Genomic DNA, 21825 nt, shown 5'->3' on the forward strand with positions numbered 1-21825 from the left:
ATCCCTTTCCAAGTGGAGAGCGATGCATCCGACTTCGCCCTAGCCACAACCCTTAACCAGGCAGGGAGACCCGTGGCCTTCTTTTCACGGACCCTCCAGGGCCCCGAAATTCGACACTCCTCAGTCGAGAAGGAGGCCCAGGTGATAGTGGAGGCTGTACGGCACTGGAGGCATTATCTGGCCGGTAAACGTTTCACCCTGCTCACTGACCAACGGTCAGTAGCATTTATGTTTAACAACAGACAAAGGGGGAAAATCAAAAATGATAAGATATTGCGGTGGAGGATCGAGTTATCCACCTACAACTACGATATCTTATACCGGCCCGGGAAACTTAATGACCCCCCAGACGCCCTATCCCGTGGGACATGTGCCAACGCACAAGTCGATAGGCTACGGACCCTCCACAATGATCTCTGCCACCCGGGGGTCACCAGGTTCTTCCACTTTATTAAAGCTCGCAACCTGCCTTACTCCATCGAGGAGGTCAGGACCATGACCAGGAACTGCCAGGTCTGCGCCGAATGCAAACCGCATTTTTATAGGCCAGACAGGGCACACCTGATTAAAGCCACCCGCCCCTTCAAACGTCTCAGCGTCGATTTCAAGGGGCCCCTTCCCTTCTCTGACCGCAACACGTACTTCCTCAATATTATTGACGAGTACTCCCGCTTCCCCTTCGCCATCCCCTGCCCGGACATGACCAGCGCCACAGTCATCAGGTGCCTCCACGACCTGTTCGCCATATTTGGCTTCCCCAATTACATCCACAGCGACAGGGGCTCGTCGTTCATGAGCGACGAGCTGCGCCAGTACCTGCTCGAGAAGGGCATAGCCATGAGCAGGACTACCAGCTACAACCCCCGGGGTAACGGACAGGTAGAGAGGGAGAATGCAACGGTGTGGAAGACCGCCATGCTCGCCCTAAAATCCAAGGGCCTCCCAATCTCCCGCTGGCAAGATGTCCTCTCCGATGCGCTCCACTCCATACGATCACTGCTCTGTACTGCCACAAACGCTACCCCTCACGAGAAGATGTTCATCTTCCCCAGGAAATCCACCTCGGGGGCATCACTACCGCCGTGGCTGACGTCTCCGGGACCCGTCCTGCTCAGGAAACACGTGAGGAGCCATAAGACGGAGCCCCTGGTCGAAAAGGTTCACCTCCTCCACGCCAACCCACAGTACGCCTACGTGGCGTATCCTGACAGGCGGGAGGACACAGTCTCAATTCGAGACCTCGCACCCTCAGGTACCACCCGAAACACCATCGATCACCATCCACTACCTCCACCCACCACCACTACCCACGACGCACCACCGGGGTGTCTACCACGAACTGACGACATGCCGGTGCCATCCCTACCCCGAGAGGACGACACGCTAGTGCTCCGTCCCACGCGAGAAGCGGCCGGCACCACGAAGATCATTACGACAGACAAGACCCCCGGAGAGACTTTCGTATACAAACTTTTGAAACACTTCACCCCGCCGGACTCTTTTTTAAACGAGGGGTGAATGTGGTAAACGACTGTTAACCTGTACATGCCTGTGTGGTAAACCACTGTTAACCCTGTACAAGTCCAGGCATGTCTCAGCCCCTGGCTCCGCCCCTAAGCCCGGGTATAAAGGTGATTCACCACCCTTCCCCCCGGGAGCTCTTAGGATGGATTCACTAGCAGAGGCATGCTCTAGTTCTTAGTCAATAAAAGCCTACTTCATATAAGTCCATTTCGTAGTCTTTGGTATTGTTGATAGCGCATCACTGTGTACGGAGCTCTCATATCTTTTAACTATACCTCTCTGTAATCCGGACTTTTTGATAAACCGGCACCACGCTGGTCCCGTCGGTGCCGGATAATAAAGAGTTTCCTGTAAGTGGGTTTTCATGGAATAGAATCATAGACTCTTACAGCGCAGAAGTGGGTGGGGGCCATTCGGCCCGTCGTGCCTGTGCCTGGAAAGAGACGTCCAATTTAATCCCACGCCCCAGCATTTTCCCCCCATAACTCTGCAAATGCGATCTCTTCAAACACACGCCCAGCTGCCTTTTGAAAGTCCCTACGGAATCTGATTCCACCACCTTTTCAAGGCGTGCGTTCCAGATCTTAGCAACCCTTTTTATAATATGTAATCTGAGCAAAAGCTGCCTAAAGAATTTCTAGACAGACCCCAAACTGAGAGTGGTGGATGCACAGGCAGACGAGAGGTATTTAAAATGCAGCATGGCCAGTCGCTTTGCATAGGCTAGTGCATTTATTGGAGCTGGTGGTATGTCATGGTTTAGTATTTTTCCTGGAATAGCTGCACTGCATGTTGAAACATAAACACTGCACGAAACAGATACGATAAATTTAAAGACCTTTTTAACTGTGTCCCAGAACAGGATGTCCTTTATACCCTTGCCTTTCTGAATTATTAAACAGGAAAACTGGCAAACAAACACTTTTCTCTAAATCTAGTCGAGCTCTTGTGGCGTTGCACGTGGGGATTTCAGACCAAATGTAGTGTACAGGTGAAAAGGGGTGAAAGAGCATGGGATAATTGGGCCAGGGTATGCATATGTAATTCCCCAAACATTTTTAAAGTCATATATTCTGTCACGATTTATTTTTATATAATAATTGGAAAAAATGGCTGCAGTTTGGGAGGCAGAGAAGTAGAATTGGTTCAGGCAAAGGGGTTTCTCTGCAGTACAGGATCAGGAGCTAGCAGATGCAAAATTGAGGTGTTACCGTGCCACCACTGGCAGGAGGGTGCAATTACAACGTGACAAGTTTACATAGGAGTTTCTGTTATGAAAGTGGACATACCAATATATAATGGGAAAAGGCGACATAGCAAGTGCATGCAGATGTAGGTATTTTTTATATATCTATATATATAAAAGGATATGTCTCTCTGTCTGTCTGTCTCTCTGTCTGTCTCTCTGTCTGTCTCTCTGTCCGGCTATACAATCAAAAGTTATAGAGCATACCTACACATGTTATATCAAAAGAAAGCTCATCATTAGGGGACTCTTGTAGGCGTATTTACTTTTTGGTCGGACAAAAATTGTGCCGACGGTATCCAAAAAATGTTCAAAATTCCGCTCATTATCTGCTCATTTGCATCGAGTGGGGGCGGGTTCATTGTGTGTGCAGGCGGGCCATCCTACAGTCGAGTGACAGGACCATTGACCAACCCTACACTTCAGTGACCTGACGGTTGACCAATCAGTGCGTGTGTGGGCGGGCCTTATCATTCTGAACGGAGGTGAGTGTCAGCCATCTTGATTCCTAACTACTAACTATTGATTTATTTTTCCCACTTTCTGTGTGTGTGTGGAGGGGATTTTATCCAGCACAAATTTGGTACTTAGGAGCCCAACTAGCTCATTATATAATTTGCATGTAATAAATGAGTCCAGTATGTGATTTGTTTCTCAGGGCCATGTCAGTGTGGGGGCCCGGGGCCTAGGCTTCTCCAACCGCCAGCAGCGCAACTCCAGTCCCAGGCTCCCGGCCTAGACAGGGACCAACACTGGCAGAGGGGAGAGGGTCTGCTGCCTCCGCTCCATTCCCGGGGTCGGTAGGTGGGGAGGCTTCATAAGCAACTGGGGTAGGTCGCAAGCCCCGAATAATTATCTGAAGGTCCCGTGTTTGCAGCTGAGGGGATTTCTTCTGCTGACAGCCCCAGGTTAACGGCAGCCATCTTTGTCAAGGAGGGTGAAAAGTTTCAGTGCGACGCCATTTTGATTCAGTGTGTAACAGAGTGCATGCGCGGCCATCTTAGTACAGGAACATAGAGTGGGTGGGGCTTCAGTGCTCCCAATCGGGTCCTGGAGAGACAATCGAGTGGGTGGGCGGGGCCTAATCTTTCCAACTGAACAGCAAGCGGCGGCCATTGTTGTTTGTGATACAACACACTGACAGGTGAGGACCCCCTTTTTTAATAAAAAGATTGGTGAGGTTGTAAAGTGTATGTTATAGAAAGATTTACCAAAAATGTTTTATAAGTACTTTAAGTTTCATGTTTCAAGATATTAAAAGGTAGGCTGGGCCATGTCAGTGCAGGGGCCCGAGGCCTAGGCTTCTCCAACGGCCGGCAGCGCAACTCCAGTCCCAGGCTTCCGGCCCAGACAGGGACCAACACTGGCAGAGGGGAGAGGGTCTGCTGGCTCCCCCTCTCCCTTTCCCCCCCTCCCCCCTCCCACACACCCCCTTTGCCCCCCTCCCACACCCCCCCTTCACCCCCGCTCCCACCCCCCTTCCCCCCATTCCCACACCCCCCCTCCCACACCCCCCTTCCCCCCCACAACCCCCTTCCCCCCCCACACCCCCCCTTCCCCCCCACACACCCCCTTCCCCCCCACACCCCCTTCCCCCGCCCACCCCCCCAGTCTCTCTCTCACACTCCCAGTCTCTCTCTCACACTCCCACTCTCTCTCTCACACTTCCACTCTCTCTCTCACACTCCCACTCTCTCTCTCTCTCACACCCCCACTCTCTCTCTCCCCCACTCTCTCTCACTCTCTCTCTCCCCCACTCTCTCTCTCTCCCCCACTCTCTCTCTCTCCCCCACTCTCTCTCTCTCTCCCACTCTCTCTCTCTCTCCCACTCTCTCTCTCTCCCCCACTCTCTCTCTCTCCCCCACACTCTCTCTCTCCCCCACACTCTCTCTCTCCCCCACTCTCTCTCTCTCTCTCCCACTCTCTCTCTCTCTCCCACTCTCTCTCTCTCCCCCACTCTCTCTCTCTCCCCCACTCTCTCTCTCTCCCCCACTCTCTCTCTCTCTCTCCCCCACTCTCTCTCTCTCTCCCCACTCTCTCTCTCCCCCACACTCTCTCCCTCTCTCCCCCACTCTCTCTCTCTCCCCAGTCTCTCTCTCTCTCCCCAGTCTCTCTCTCTCCCCCACTCTCTCTCTCTCCCCCACTCTCTCTCTCTCTCTCCCCCACTCTCTCTCTCTCCCCACTCTCTCTCTCCCCCACACTCTCTCCCTCTCTCCCCCACTCTCTCTCTCTCTCCCCAGTCTCTCTCTCTCTCCCCAGTCTCTCTCTCTCTCCCCCCCAGTCTCTCTCTCCCCGTCTCTCTCTCTCGCTCTCCCCCTGTCTCTCTCTCTCCCCTAGTCTCCCTCTCTCTCTCCCCCAGTCTCTCTCTCCCCCGTCTCTCTCTCTCTTTCCCCCAGTCTCTCTCTCTCTCCCCCAGTCTCTCTCTCTCTCCCCCACTCTCTCTCTCTCTCCCACTCTCTCTCTCTCCCCCACTCTCTCTCTCCCCCACACTCTCTCTCTCTCTCCCCCACTCTCTCCCACTCTCTCTCTCTCTCCCCCACTCTCTCTCTCTCTCCCCCACTCTCTCTCTCTCCCCCACTCTCTCTCTCTCTCCCCCACTCTCTCTCTCTCCCCCACTCTCTCTCTCTCTCTCCCCCACTCTCTCTCTCCTCCACTCTCTCTCTCTCTCTCTCCCCCACTCTCTCTCTCTCCCCCACACTCTCTCCCTCTCTCCCCCACTCTCTCTCTCTCCCCAGTCTCTCTCTCTCCCCAGTCTCTCTCTCTCTCCCCCAGTCTCTCTCTCCCCCATCTCTCTCTCCCCCGTCTCTCTCTCTCTCTCCCTCCCCCTGTCTCTCTCTCTCTCTCCCCCAGTCTCTCTCTCTCCTCCAGTCTCTCTCTCTCTCTCCCCCAGTCTCTCTCTCCCCCCCCCAGTCTCTGTCTCTCTCCCCCAGTCACTCTCTCTCTCCCCGTCACTCCCTCGCTCCCCCAGTCTCTCTCTCTCTCCCCAGTCTCTCTCTCTCTCCCCCAGTCTCTCTCTCTCTCCCCCAGTCTCTCTCTCTCTCCCCCAGTCTCTCTCTCTCTTTCCCCCAGTCTCTCTCTCTCTTTCCCCCAGTCGCTCTCTCTTCCTCCCAGTCACTCTCTCTCTTCCCCCAGTCGCTCTCTCTTCCCCCCAGTCGTTCTCTCTCTCTCTTCCAACAACAACATGCCCTCAAAAAACCCTCGGCACCGCCGGGCACTTCAGCAAGTATATTATGAATGTACCTGTAAAATACATACACCACCAATAGGTTCCCCAAAACTCCCGTAGTACCAATCACAATTATACAGCTGCCAATGACATAGTGAACATAGCCTGGAACATCAACCTTGTTGATGGGATGGTGGGGAGGCTCCATTGTTGCAGTCTGCAAGAAAATAAAAATGAGATACTTTCCATTACCCAAATATACAACCATATTTCATAAATGAAATGATCCACCAAAAAAAAAATTCACTGTGCTGTAAACTGTTTGGACACTGAAAGCAGTTGTGTCCTGTTCTGCCTGAACTTGCCTGCTGCACGAGTTCAAAACTGATCCGTGTAATAATGCTTTTCAAACTCGCCCTGTTTATTTTGTGCATGGGGTGTGCAATGTGATTTTTATTTCTAGCAACAGCAACAACTTGTATTTATATAGCGCCTTTAACGTAGTAAAACATCCCAAGGTGCTTCGCAGGAGCGATTACCAAACAAAACAATTTGACACAAAGCCACATAAGGATACATTAGGGCCGATGACCCTTGATCAAAGAGGTAGGTTTTAAGGAGCATCTTAAAGGAAGAGAGAGAGAGGTAGTGAGGCGAAGAGGTTTAGGCAGGGAATTCCAGAACTTAGGGGCCAAGCAGCTGAAGGCACGGCCGCCAATGGTGGAGCGATGAAAATCGGGGATGCTCAAGAGGCCAGAAGAGCGCAGAGATCTAGCAGATAAGTGGATAATCCTAGACCCTTCGCGGGGGTGGGTGGGGTGTTAATTTTAATCTAACGCACCAGGCGGGATTGGGTGCGATGCCGGTTTTACACCCCCGCCCAATATTATTCTCTGTTGACTTCAAGAGTAAACATCAGGCAGGGTTTGTGAAACATAGAAACATAGAAGATAGGAGCAGGAGTAGGCCATTCGGCCCCTCGAGCCTGTTCCGCCATTTAATGAGATCATGGCTGATCATCCAAATTCAGTACCCGGTCCCTGCTTTCTCCCCATATCCCTTGATCCCTTTAGCCTCCTGTCAATGACCGCACTGTAGTATTTTTGTACCGGGTTGCTCAAGCATTAGAAAGAACAATCTCAGCACGTCCCAGGGCTTTGTATGGAATGAATTACTTTGAAGTGGTAGGACTGTTGTTACTTAAGCAAGCACAGCAACCGTCTGGAATACAGCAAGATCCCATAAGCACCATCGAAACTGATGACATGTTCATCTGTAATTTGGTGGTGTTGGTTAAAGGAAGAATGTTGGCCAAGCACCTGGGGGAATTCCCTGCTCCTCTTCGAACACTGCCATGGGATCTTTGGCACCGCATAAACCACAAAAAACAGGCATGCAGGGCCTTCGTTTAACATCACTTCTGAAGGACCGCACCTCCAACAGTAAAGTACTCCCTTCATACTGCACTGGAAAATCAGCCTAGAGATTATGTGCTCAAGTCCTGGTGATGGGCCTGAACTCACAACCTTCTGAACCAGTGGCAAGAATTCTATTAAATAGCCAAGCAATTCAGCAAGGTCTCAGCTTCAATCAGTGATCTGAACTCATTCAGTTGATCTCATCCAGGAAGCCGTAAGGGCTTGGAGTCAGTTGCCTGGAGTCCGTCCATTGTGTTGTGCCCCAGGGCAGGTCCTAACTCAAGTCTCACACATGACATGTTGAGCCACTTACTAGCAAAGAGTAGCTGCGGTGGATTCCCATTGCCCTACTCACCGTTTTTAATCTTGGGTGTATCTTCTGCTGGGTTTCAGCCAAGGCTAAATAGCCCCACGCACCCTTTATGATGGGAGGCAATCCTCCCCCACCAGATACATTGGATGGAAGCCCAATATTGAGAGCTGGTGCGCCAGTCTCCACTCGCCGGGGCTATCTGGAGTAGGGTTAGCACTCTTCACCTATTGACTCAGTGAAGGGAATACAACCACCTAGCCAGTGGTCACTCTGTCCAGATACCAGTCCCCTGCTGGATGTCAATCCAGTATTTAGAGACCAGAGCCGCGATTTCGCCTACCGAGGCGGGTCCTGTGTGACTAGGTCGGTGGCGAGGTGCGACCCTGCTGCTGGCTCCAGCCCGCTCTGTGAAAATAATTTTATGTTGATAGGGCTTGTTAAGCCCGTCCTGCGCGTTTCCCAGCTAATTGAAGGAAGCGGGTCTGATGACGTCACAGGTTTCCTTAAAGGGCCCATGCGCAAATTGATTTTGACAGTTCTGCTGTCAGTGTTCTACAGTATTGAGGTGCTGCAAACACTTACAAGCACTGCATAAGGTACATGGCTGCACCCAGGCTCTCCCATGACTCCCTCCATATGCTTATGGAGGGAGTCACAGCACGCAGGGTGGAAGAGACCTCCCTAGGGGATCAACGCAGCCTGGTTGCACATTGCACAGGAGGGCACAAGCAGGGATGTCATCAGGAGGACCAGGCTACAGTGGCGCACACCTTTCAATGATCTCAGTTGATCACGAAATGTTAGTACAAAGCCACACTCAACCTCATCCTGCTGTGCCTCTCATCACATCCCCATCACTCTGCCTTCCCTACCCTACTCCTGCACATCCTTACTCACACCAACCTTGCACCTCCAACCATCCCTTTCTATCTACATTATCACTTCCCCATCTCACTAACCACCCCTCACACTCACCCTCATCCTAGTGCAATCATACCAACTAACAACACACAAGGGTAGGCACGTGGGTGTTTTAGCCAATGTTCATATGAAGTTTCTGCTAATGTGTTGTCAAACATTGAAATCTTTATTTTCAACACTCTCCGGTCTTTGACAGATTTGTGTGCACCTTTGGAAGTGGCTTAGTGAGTTGCAGTGAATGGTGTAGAAAGTATATACAGACCCTTAATTTTAATATTTCTTGAAATGGTTTGCCGGGCAAAAAGGTTTTACAAAGTGAAATAAAGTTGGTGAATGTAACAAGCAGTCTTTCACTGATAAGGCAGGAAACATGGTTGTGACTGCAGCAAGTAGTGATTTTGGGCTGTGATAAGGATAAGCCACACAGGATGAGTTAATGTAAACATTTGACTGCTCAAACAGCTCAGACCAACATTAGAGGAACATTTCACTATCTCTGAATGATTGATTTACTGCAAAAGACAAGGAAAGCCGTATAAAGCACAGGGGCTATAAGAATATCAGCGCTGTAGTCGGAAGAAGGTGGTTTGGCCGGTCATCTTGCCTACGAGGATCAGGCTGCAGTCGGAAGGAGGGGCCTGGCCAGTCTTTTTGTTTACGAGGACCTACAATTAACGCTGGTCGGATCATTGGCGGGCGGTTGTCTGTATGATTTCTTGTAACATTATTGGTGGACTGCTGGAATAGTGGTTGGGGTTTTGAATCTGTCTTAGGAACAATAAAAGGTTAAAGACAGAACCCATGTGTCTGGTGTAATTTCTCATAAGTCTCAAGTCCGAACTCTCTAACCTGCTGGATGGGGCGAGGGGTAATTCTGCACGTCTTACAATCGTGAGACATAACGGTACCACCTACAATGGCGATGAGTGTGAAAGGAATTGGTTGGGCATTGTAGGGATGCTTTATGGTGTCGGTGTGGGGTGGTGCCAACCTAGCGCATCATGTGGCAGCCAGGGTGTACAGCGTCAAGTGAAGTAAATCTGGCCATGGTGAGGCCATCCCTGACGTCCCGGGCAGCAATGTGGTCGGGTGCTGATGCCCTGTGTCCTGTGCAGCATCAGGTGATTGCGGAGAAGGTTGGTGTTGTTGTTGGAGCTGCTGGTGTGCCTGGTGCTACTGATGTTGGGGCTGATCGTGGTGGGATTCTGAGGACCAGGGTGAGATTTTTTCAAGGGCACCCATGCTGATGGAATAGATGGCAGGTGAGGTTGAGATGACAGAAGCGATCTGTCAATGGTGAGAGAGGTTGTTCCAATGAGGTGACACTGGATAGAGAGTTTACTCCAAACACTTGCAAACTGCATAAAGCTCAATCTGTCTTCCAAATGCAGTAAGCAACAGCTTCTAACCTTGGAAATTGAACACCTGTGAAATGGGAGCTGTTATAGACCATTTGCAGCTGTCAAGTTAAGAAATCATCGCATGCTGACACAACATCTGACCTCCTTACCTGATGTGATCTCTGAGCAGCGGGGAAGCTGTTGGTGAACTCTTAAAATCTAAAGGTGAGCTTAAAATACTATTTAATTGCCTCTTAACAATCTATCTAATGATCTAAATTGCCACCCTGCCGCTTGGTGTTGGGTCTGTTTCGCCATGACAGACCCGACATCTGGGAGACTAGTGTGGAGGCGGGTTGACAGCAGGTTCCCTACCCACAGTCAAAAAAAAATTCCCACCCGACCCGCCACCAAACACGCCCGCTGACCCCCTGAAAATCCCCCCCTCCCATATGCCAGTCTCCACTCAATGGGGCTGTCTGTAATCTCGAACCGTTCTCCTTCGGACTCAGAGGCAGGAATGCTACCATTAAGACAAAGGCTCTCTCCCTTGCCTGGAGTAGGGAAAATGAGTCAGGATCCCAGCTCCAGATCACTGTCTAACCCCTGCCAGAAGCGTGTCGGTGAGCCCAGTAAATGACAGGCTTAGACTCAGCTCTGATACACTCCACAAGTTGAATAAGTTGCTGACACTCACTGCCAACGCTGGAAGAAGATGAGTGGCAGCCTGGGCAGGGTTGCCCACCCTCCAGGGTTGCCCTGGTGTCTGCAGGAATTGAGGATTAATCTCCAGGACACTGCTTCATTTTCGTTGAACGCTTTCATTTATTAGATATAAAAATATTGGAGATGTGGGGTGGGGGGAAGGCTGTTTGACGGACAGTCGAGCATCATCCAATCGGGTAACGAAGAGTCTTTTCGCTTTCCAATTGGCCGTGGGAAGGTGGTGCGCCCCAAGGATGGACGTGTCGGCGACCAATGGCGGGAGCCTGGGGGGCGGGGCGGTTGGGGGTAGAAGGTCATGTGATGAGACCTCCAGGAACAGGTCCAACCAGAGTTGGCGAACCTAAGCTTGGTTGAGATACTGAATGGTGATTGATGCTCCAGCTTAAACTTCCCTTTCCATCATTCACAACAGAACAACTTGCCCTTTCCATAGTGCCTTTAACATAGGAACACCTACCAAGGTGCTTCACAAAATAGTGGGGAGGAACAGACACTGAGCGGGATTATTGGGAAGGTGATCAAAGGCATGGTCAAAGAGGTGTGTTTTCAGAAACATAGAAGATAGGAGTGGGAGTAGGCCATTCGGCCCCTCGAGCCTGCTCCGCCATTTAATGAGATCATGGCTGATCATCCAAACTCAGTACCCTGTCCCTGCTTTCTCCCCATATCCCTTGATCCCCTTAGCCTTAAGAAATATATCTAACTCCTTCTTGAATATATTTAATGAATTGGCCTCTACTGCCTTCTGTGGTAGAGAATTCCACAAGTTCACCACTCTCTGGGTGAAGAAATTCCTCCTCATCTCTGTCCTAAATGGCTTACTCCTTATCCTTAGACTGTGACCCCTGGTTCTGGACTCCCCCGCCATCGGGAACATCCTTCCTGCATCTAGTCTGTCTAGTCCTGTTAGAATTTTATAAGTTTCAATGAGATCCCCTCTCATTCTTCTAAACTCCAGCGAATATAAGCCCAATCGGCCCAATCTCTTCTCATACGTCATTCCTGCCATCCCAGGTATCAGTCTGGTGAATCTTCGCTGCACTCCCTCCATGGCAAGAACATCCTTCCTCAGACAAGGTGACCAAAACTGCACACAATACTCAAGGTGTGGTCTCACCAAGGCCCTGTACAACTGCAGCAAGACATCCTTGCTCCTGTACCCGAATCTTCTCGCTATGAAGGCCAACATACCATTTGCCTTCTTAACCGCCTGCTGCACCTGCATGCTTACCTTCAGCGACTGGTGCACAAGGACACCCAGGTCTTGAAGGCTTTTAAAGATGGTCAGAGATGGTTGGAGAGCATAGATATTTTCACCACAAAGCTGTGCACCAGGACCACAACAACATGGATAATGGCCGCCTGCCGAGAATATCATTAAATATTTTCCCATGAGAGGAGCTGCATCGAAGAATTTGATTTAAGGTCTCGCTGAGAGTAGACATGGTGCAAGAGTAATGAATGATCAACTCCATCGGACGAAGAATCTGGGCCTCGGGCTTCATATCGATCTATTCTGGAACTAGCAGTTGAAATAATTAAATAGACAACGCTTGTGGATTTAAAAAACATCGACAACACAGCCTCGCCCAGCTCAGTCTGAGTTCTACTACTCTGTATTCCATAAAAAAGAAAGGCCTGCATTCATAGAGCGCCTTTCATGCCCTCAGGACGTCCCAAAGCACTTTACAACCAATGAAGTACATTTTTTTGGAAGTGTAGTCACTGTTGTAATGTAGGAAACACGGCAGCCAAATTACGCACAGCAAGCTCCCACAAACAGCAATGTTTTTAGTGATGTTGATTAAGGGATAAATATTGGCCAGGATAACGGGGAGAACTCCCACTGCTCTTCTTCGAAATAATGTTGACGTAAGAAAACTACTAGGCACTTGGTCTAAGCGTTAACCAAAGCTTTAATCAACTGTTTCACAACATGGAGGTCTAGTTGTGTCCTTCACTAGTTCCTGTTAAGAATGTCCTGCGCAAGCTGGGCCCGTGAATGAGTATTTATACTCTCCCTGGACAGCGCCACCCGCAGGCCGCTCAGTATTATTTCATAAGCCTTTCTTTCATGAATGACTGATTCATGTCAAGTGTCATGGCTTCTTTTACGTCCACCTGAGAGAGCAGACGGGGGGCCTCGGTTTAACGTCTCATCCAAAAGACGGCACCTCCGACAGTGCAGCACTCCCTCACTGGAGTGTCAGCCTAGAATTTTTGTGCTCAAGTCTCTGGAGTGGGGCTATGAACCCACAACCTGCTGATTCAGAGGTGAGAATGCTACCCACTGAGTCACATCAAGAGCCTTAAGATTCTACAGATGTGTGCCGTGCCATACCATACGGTGCCTTGACTTGGTTCAGTTGAGTTTCAGACTTGCTCATCTCCAATACAGGTACATTTCTACTCACATTCAAATGTCTCTTTGAAGGAGGCACACGTGCTTTGACCGCATGGAGATGCCAACTTGGAAAATCCAACACTCTTATGAATAAGTAAACTCACAGAGTAATCGTTAAAAAATTTAGGCACATCGCAAAAATGTCCGCTTGGAAAGAAGAGATCAAACATCTCCACCATCTTTAGTGACTACCAGACGTTAATTCCAGCACAAAGTTAAGACTTGAACGTGTACTAAGAGACTGCTCAGAGGAGGGCCAACAAGGCAAGGGAATACACAATAAATGGTAGGACACTGAGAAGTGTAGAGGAACAGGGGAATCTTGGAGTGCATGTCCACAGATCCCTGAAGGTAGCAGGACAGGTAGATAAGGTGGTTAAGAGGGCATATGGGATACTTTCCTTTATTAGCTGTGGCACAGAATATAAGAGCAGGGAGGTTATGCTTGAACTGTGTAAAACACTAGTTAGGCCGCAGCTAGAATACTGTGTGCAGTTCTGGTCACCACATTACAGGAAGGACGTGATTGCACGAGAGAGGGTACAGAGGAGATTTACAAGGATGTTGCCAGGACTGGAGAATTTTAGCTACGAGGGAAGATTGGATTGGCTGGGGTTGTTTTCCTCGGAACAGAGGAGGCTGAGGGGAGACTTATTTGAGGTGTATAAAATTATGAGGGGCCTAGCTAGAGTGGATAGGAAGGACCTATTTCCCTTAGCAGAGAGGTCAATAACCAGGGAGCATAGATTGAAAGTAATTGGTCAAAGGATTAGAGGGGAGTTAAGGAGAACCTTTTTCACCCAGAGGGTGGTGGGGGTCTGGAACTCAGTGCTTGAAAGGGTGGTAGAGGCAGAAACCCTCATCACATTTAAAAAGTACTTGGAAATGCACTTGAAGTGCCGTAACCTACAGGGCTATGGAGCAAGAGCTGGAAAGTGGAATTAGGCTGGATCGCTCTTTGTCGGGCAGCACAGACTCAATGGGCCGAATGACCTGCTTCTGTGCCGTAAATTTCTATGATTCTATGGGGAAAAATTTGGTTGATTAGCGCCTCCTGTTAGCGCAAAGCAACTAGCGCCCGGGCGCAGCGATGTTTGCACCGCTCGCGAAATTGACCAGATATTTTGCAGCAGTGCTAAACACTACCGCCATGATCTCCTGCGCCCATAGATCATGACGTCAGTCGAGCGTGCAACACCCCGGTAGCGCCCGGACCGGATATTGAGTCGCGCCTTCTGCCTTTTCACCTGCCGCTAGCAACGACAGGTAGAGGGGAGCGTTTTGCAGTCGGGAAAGGACTGGGGGAGCGCTATTTAAAGGCGGCCGCTTCCTGCCTTTTTTTGTCGGCAACATTTTTGTACCACGCATTCTGAGAGAGAGAGAGAGAGAGAGAGAGAGAGAGACTTCTGGAGAGATTCAACGCTGTGTGAAGGAGTTTTGGGTACTGAGCAGCACTTTGCAGGTTCATTTTGATTTGACCTTCCTTGCATCGATTTAGAAGAGACTATGGGGGCTGCACTCTGAGCTCTTTCCCTAGACCTCTCCATTGTTCTTTCCAGCAGAATTGATGTACAGGTCTCTCCAGGCCGAGATTCAAGGCTGCAATGAACAGGGTGTGGATGGAGAGCAAGACCGACCCTCCCCTTTAAGAACTGGCTGGCGCCAGTGTGTCTGTGTTCCATTGCTAACTGACATCACCTGAGCTTCGCCAGCGCTCTGAGGTAGCGCCTCGCTTCTCGGCGTTAGCGCCTTAAGAGAGATGTGTAGTGCCTGATTTAGCGCTCCAATCACCTCCAGGGGCGATAGAGGCCAAGTTTGCAGTCGGAGGCGATAATTAGCGGCAGGCGCTAAACTTTGCGCCAGGCTGATAATTGCGCCCCAAATGGGGTGATACCGAATTTCTCCCCCTATGATTCTACTCTTTGTAGCCACGTGAAGACAATCTCAAAGGTGATACCAGTGTAACTGTCACATTGCAAAGAGTTAATGGTGCACATTAAGCTGTATTGACACAGAGGAGACTTTCCCAAGCAACATCACCAGACATGTTACCTGAATATAAACCAATGAGAATAGGAAAGTCTTCAGCTTGTTTTGCATAACTGACACAATCTCATTCTCTGTTCCCAAAATGTGGTGCAATTAGTAAGTGGGTGAAGCCAAGGGCAGTACAGGATATGCAAAGCTGGGTGGGCGTGTGTGCTGTGAGGAGGATGCAGAGAAACTCCAGTATGATTTGGACAGGTTGGCTGATTGGGCCGATGTATGGCAAATGCAGTATAATGTGGATAAATGCGAGGTTATTCACTTCGGTGGCAGAAACAGGAAGACAGGTTATTATCTGAACAGCAATAGATTGGGAAAAGGGGAAGTGCAACGAGACCTGGGTGTCCTTGTGCACCAGTCGCTGAAGGTAAGCATGCAGGTGCAGCAGGAAGGATGTTCCCGATGGCGGGGGAGTCCAGAGCCAGGGGTCACAGTCTAAGGATAAGGGGTAAGCCATTTAGGACAGAGATGAGGAGGAATGTCTTCACCCAGAGAGTGGTGAACCTGTGGAATTCTCTACCACACAAGGCAGTTGAGGCCAATTCATTAAATATATTCAAGAAGGAGTTGGATATATTTCTTAAGGCTAAAGGGATCAAGGGATATGGGGAGAAAGCAGGGACAGGGTACTGAATTTGGATGATCAGCCATGATCTCATTAAATGGTGGAACAGGCTTGAGGGGCCGAATGGCCTACTCCTGCTCCTATCTTCTATGTTTCTATGTTTCTAAAGAGGCACTATATTCACGTATAAAGGTTGGCAGAGGGACAAAAGCTGAGAGAATTTCCATTATTCTTGTCATGCTAATGGGCCATACGCAAGGTTCAATGTACATTGCCACCTTCTGTATTTGGAAATAAAAGATCGAGCGTTTATCCAGTAGTTTTCCATGGGCACAATGATCATAGAATCATAGAAGTATACGGCACAGAAGGAGGCCATTCAGCCCATCATGTCTGTGCCGGCTGAAGAAGAGCTATCCAGCCTAATCCCACTTTCCAGCTCTTGGTCCGTGGCTCTGTAGGTTACGGCGCCTCAAGTGCATATCCAAGTACTTTTTAAATGTGATGAGGGTCTCTGCCTCTACCACCCTTTCAGGCAGTGAGTTCCAGACCCCCACCACCCTCTGGGTGAAAAGGATTCTCCTCAACTCCCCTCTAATCCTTCTACCAATTACTTTAAATCTATGCCCCCTAGTTATTGACAGATGTAGCAATAAAGAATCTTCACCTTTTTTAATCAAGTTACAGCCAAACTATTTCATCACAGGTGATACCTTCCTGACTTTTTATTCCCCCCCCCCCCCACTATCCCCTGCACCTTTTGCCTTTCAGTGGGAGAACATTTCTCCCTGATCACTTCCTGTCTTGCCAGCTGGCATTAAAAGCTTTCCTCTCCAATCTGGGAGAGAAAGCCAGACAACTGCCGTAGGTAAATATATTTCCAATGTACCTTTACATCTTTTAATAAGATGCCCTGCCAACTGCTATGGATTGGTGTTCTGAACTCATGTTGCTTACCTGAAATTTGGCCAACGTCCCTTCTCTTTCCATTATATAGTCTTCTTCTCAGCCAGTCTTCTGGCATCTAGCGCAGTTAAAAAAGTTCCTCGGGCGAATGCAGAAGAAATGTGTTGTTTCTCGTGAAGGGAAGGATGAATTTTCTGCAGATTTTAACAAAGAACAGCCCCCGATTAGCAAGAAGATCAGCGGCAGACTTTTATACTTGAATGTTTTTCACCAAGAGATGAGACTAAACAGCCCATGTAGATGCTCCCAAGCCACAGTGTCCAATCAGAGCAGCAGCCCATTAAACATAGCTAAATAAAGGTTGTGGGTGATTTTGCGATTTGAAGCTCTCTGGCCTACTTAATGCCTGACTGTCACAGTTATTGACTATATGTACATTCAATCGTACGCCTCATTAGTTAAGCCAACCAATATAACTGTATTCTCTACCCTGCGGAGCTGGGGAAGTCGAAGTGTATTTGTTTAATGTGTCAGATTTGATTAATGTAGATGCGATAACTGATCTATGTATGTAGGTCATGACTGGGCTTCTCACTAAGACCTAATAGAAGTCTTTAAAATTATGAAAGGTTTTGATAGAGTAGACAGAGAGAGTGTTTCCACTTGCGGGGAAGAGTAAAACTAGAGGCCATCAATATAAGATAGTCACCAAGAAATCAATAGGGGATTCAGGAGAAGCTTCTTTACCCAGAAAGTGGTGAGAATGTGGAACTCGCTACCACAGGGAGTGGTTGAGGCGAATAGTATAGATGCATTTAAGGGGAGGCTAGATAAACATATGAGGGAGAAGGGAATAGAGGGTTATGCTGATAGATTTAGATGAGGAAAGACGGGAGGAGGCTCGAGTGGAACATAAACACCGGCATGGACTGGTTGGGCCAAATGGCCTGTTTCTGGGCCGTATAACCTGTGTAATTCTATGTAATAAAAGCAACACTTCTTCCACTATCCTTCTGCACTTGTGAAAGCAAGCTTGTTGTACCCTGGCAGAAAGGTCAAGACACGTACACTTTAAAGATAAAGGAGTCTGTACAACGCCAATGGAAATTTCTAACCAAAAATTTGTTTAACATAAAATGGTTTCAAAGTCAAATGCTTTGTCCCATGATTACCATGGGAACTATATATAATAGTCATACTGCTAAGATCTGTGTCACTGAGTAACATTTGCAGTTTTATAATTATCCTAATTTTCTGATCCTGTCCAAAATGATCCTCTTTTTAGGGTAAGCATTTTCTCTTTTTGATTCAGGCTCACAATTTCTTTTTACCATTTCTAGAGTCTTCAGGGCAATAGCAAATTGTAAATAACCAGCAATCAAACGTCCAAGTCAATTTTTAATTGTGTTTTCTCTCTCACTCTCTCTTTCACGCTCTATCTCTCTCTCTCTCACTCTCTCGCTCACTCTCTCTCTCACTATCTCTCTCGCTCTCACTCACACCATTTCTCTCTCTTACTCTCTCTCACTATCTCTCTCTCTCTCTCACTATCTCTATCTCTCTCGCTATTGTAGTGTATGTAACCTGTACTACCTTAAGAGGATACTACTTTTTAACGGCTCCTGTACATTGTAGTACCGGTGGTGACCACACCGGTATATAAACCCTGCGGAGCAAAGTGTACCTCAGTTCCGCCCTGACCCTCAATCACTAAAGACCTGTTTACTTACTTCTGTAGTCTGTGTCCTGTTATTCAGTATAACTGCACTTGTAAACACAGACTCAACAGCTATCTCTCTCATTCTCTTTCACTCTCACACTATCTCCCTCTCTCCCTCAGTTTGCCCCCTTCTTTCCTGAAGACCCTCACTATTATGGGAACTTTGCTGGTGCCTTGTCCAAGTGGCTATTCTTTATGTATGAGATGAGACAAAGTCAGCAGGCTGTTAAACCCCTGAGGGGATCTCATCTGTTCTCACGGGATGTCCACACATGCACAGAACAGCACACAAACACACACGCACACATACACACACCCACACACACACCCACACACACACCCACACACACACACACACACACACACACACACACACACACACACCCACACACACACACCCACACACACACACACACACCCACACATACACACACCCACACACACACCCACACACACACCCACACACACACACACACACACACACACACACCCGCACACACGCACACCCACACACACCCACACACACCCACACACACACACACACACCCACACACACACACACACCCACACACACACACACACACCCACACACACACACACACACCCACACACACACACACACACCCACACACACACACACACACCCACACATACACACACCCACACACACACCCACACACACACCCACACACACACACACACACACACACACACACCCGCACACACGCACACCCACACACACCCACACACACACACACACACCCACACACACACACACACCCACACACACCCACACACACAGCAACAACAAAAACTTGCATTCATAGTCCACCTTTAACGTAGTAAAACATCCCAAGGCCCTTCACACAGGGGCATCAGCAAACAAAATTTGACACCGAGCCACATAAGGAGATATTAGGACAAGTGACCAAAAGCTTGGTCAAAGAGGTAGGTTTTTTAAGGAGTGGCTTAAAGGAGGAGAGAGAGGCGGCGAGGTTTAGGGAGGGGATTCCGGAGCTTAGGGCCTAGGCAGCTGAAGGCACGGCCGCCAATGGTGGAGTGAAGGAAATCGGGGATGCGCAAAAGGCCAGAATTATTGAAGGAACGCAGAGATCTCGGAGGGTTGTAGGGCTGGAGGAGATTACAGAGATAGGGAGGGGGCTGGGGGGGGCGAGGCCATGGAAGGATTTGAACACAAGGATGAGAATTTTAATATGGAGGCTTGTCAGTCTGGGAGCCAATGCACGTCAGCGAGCACAGGGGGAGGTGATGGGTGAATGGGACTCGGTGCGAGTTAGGAGACGGGTGGCGGAGGTTTGGATGAGCTCAAGTTTACGGAGGGCGGTAGGTGGTTGGCCAGCCTGGAGAGCGTTGGAATCGTTGAGTCTGGAAGCAAGAAAAGCATCCATGTTTGCTGATGCCCCTGAGTGAAGTGTTTTACTACATTAAAGGCGGACTATGAAAGCAAGTTATTTTTGTTGTTGAGGCTGGGGTGGAGACAAACACACACACACACAGCAGAGATCACTGGATAATAGTCTGAATTGATTTTTTCCGTTCCCTTGCCCAGAACCACTGTCGCCAATTGCAGTGGCTCTGCTGCCTAGCTGAGTTCAGCGAGCTATCATGCTGTAATATTCTATCTTTCTGTGCATGCATGTCTGTGTACTTAGAATCATACAGCACAGATGGAGGCCATACCGCCCATCGTGTCTGTGCTGGCTCTTTGAAAGAAATATCCAATTAGTCCCACTCCCCCCTGCTCTTTCCCTGTAGCACTACAATAGGAAAAGTTGGATATCTACCATGTCTAAAACTGGAGGAAGTATCAAAAAGACAATCAAAAAAACAGAGTTTATTACCTCCAGGAAACATTAGATAACTTTAGTTACTTACATCACTTAATGACCACTTCCATTACTGACGCTAAAAGTGCGCAATGTTGGATCCCATCAAAGGCTTTGGAGAAGTTAAAGGATGACAAAACCATACCGGTGACCATGGATTAGGCCAGAACTTTCAAGATGATAGTTAATTTTTTTACGCAGCGAGTTATGATCTGGAATGCGCTGCCTGAAAGGACGGTGGAAGCAGATTCAATAGTATCTTTCAAAAGGGAATTGGATAAATACTTGAAAAGGAAAAATTTGCTGGACTAGGGGGATACAGCAGGCGGAGGAGTGGGACTAATTGGAGAGCTCTTTCAAAGAGCCGGCACAGGCTCGATGGGCCGAATGGCCTCCTTCTGGGCTGTGTCATTCTACGATTCTATTTGAGAGTTAACGGCATAACTTTAGAAATATGGATAAAGGGCAAAGGGAATCACTTTTCACTGAGTTATGATGAGTGCAAGGACATCTCAAAGGAGAAGGGAAAATGGACTCAGGGTCACGGGCATTGGAGAGACGGCACAGGACAGGATAAGTACAGAGGCACACAACCTGAGAAGTCTTACTGGACACCAGGCAGTGGAATATCGGATAGACACAGCAGGGGCTAAACTTAATTTTGGGTATAGTGGACGTACAGAATGAAGAAATGGGGGCTCTTTAAAAACAACAAGAATACAATTGGAGAGGAAGAGTGAGTCAAAAAGGTTGGCATTGATTTAGGAAAATTGGTAAGAGGACAGACATAGAATTTCTAGAATTTTCTAGAGGCAGCTTTGGCAAGATGCTGGAGAGACCAAAATTGCTGTTGCTCACTCATGATCTTTCTAACTGTGCGAATACAGTGATTGATGATCTGGGAATTACACCATTCACATCTAGGCAGGTACTAAATACCTAAAATGATTGATGTTATTCTAATTGGCGAGGAACATTGCATACTTCACTTTTTCACCATCAGATCTGTGGCTGCATCATAGTCCAATCAGATCTCTGGTCTTGTAAAATAAAAGTCTGCCTATTGCACCTTTAAGATCAATAAACCCATAAACCCCTTCAGCTTAAACCTTCACCTTAACCCTTCACCTGAACCCCTTCACTTTAATTGCTTCACCTAAACCCTTTCACCTGAACCCCTTCACCTGAACCCCTTCACCTGAACTTCTTCACCTGAACCCTTTCACTTGAACCACTTCACCTGAACCCCTTCACTTTAACCCCTTCACCTGAACCCCTTCAGCTTAACCCCTTCACTTTAACTCCTTCACCTGAACCCCTTCACATTAACCCTTTCACCTGAACTTCTTCACCTGAACACCTTCACCTGAACCCCTTCATCATAACTTCTTCACCTGAACTTCTTCACCTGAACCCCTTCACCTGAACTGCTTCACCTGAACACCTCCACCTGAACACCTTCACCTGAACCCCTTCACCTGAACTTCTTCACCTGAACCCCTTCACCTGAACTTCTTCACCTGAACCCCTTCACCTGAACTTCTTCACCTGAACTTCTTCACCTGAACCCCTTCACCTGAACTTCTTCACCTGAACTTCTTCACCTGAACTTCTTCACCTGAACCCCTTCACCTGAACTTCTTCACCTGAACCCCTTCACCTGAACCCCTTCACCTGAACTTC

The 21825-nt window shown here is 48.7% G+C and overlaps 1 protein-coding gene across 1 annotated transcript in view; it reads right to left on the reverse strand.

The window, feature by feature from the left end:
• The window catches only part of LOC147122544 (melanopsin-B-like), an 81452-nt gene extending 64527 nt beyond the window's left edge, over window positions 1–16925 (reverse strand). Inside the window, exon 1 of the mRNA XM_086006521.1 lies at window positions 16627–16925. The gene's annotated coding sequence lies outside the window, so the exon portion shown is untranslated. The remainder of the gene's footprint in view (window positions 1–16626) is intronic.
• Between the last annotated feature and the right edge of the window lie 4900 nt (window positions 16926–21825).

The sequence above is a fragment of the Somniosus microcephalus genome, chromosome 2 (assembly GCF_052327205.1).
Source record: "Somniosus microcephalus isolate GS21.2 chromosome 2, FLI_Smic_1.0, whole genome shotgun sequence".
Lineage (NCBI taxonomy): Eukaryota > Metazoa > Chordata > Chondrichthyes > Squaliformes > Somniosidae > Somniosus > Somniosus microcephalus.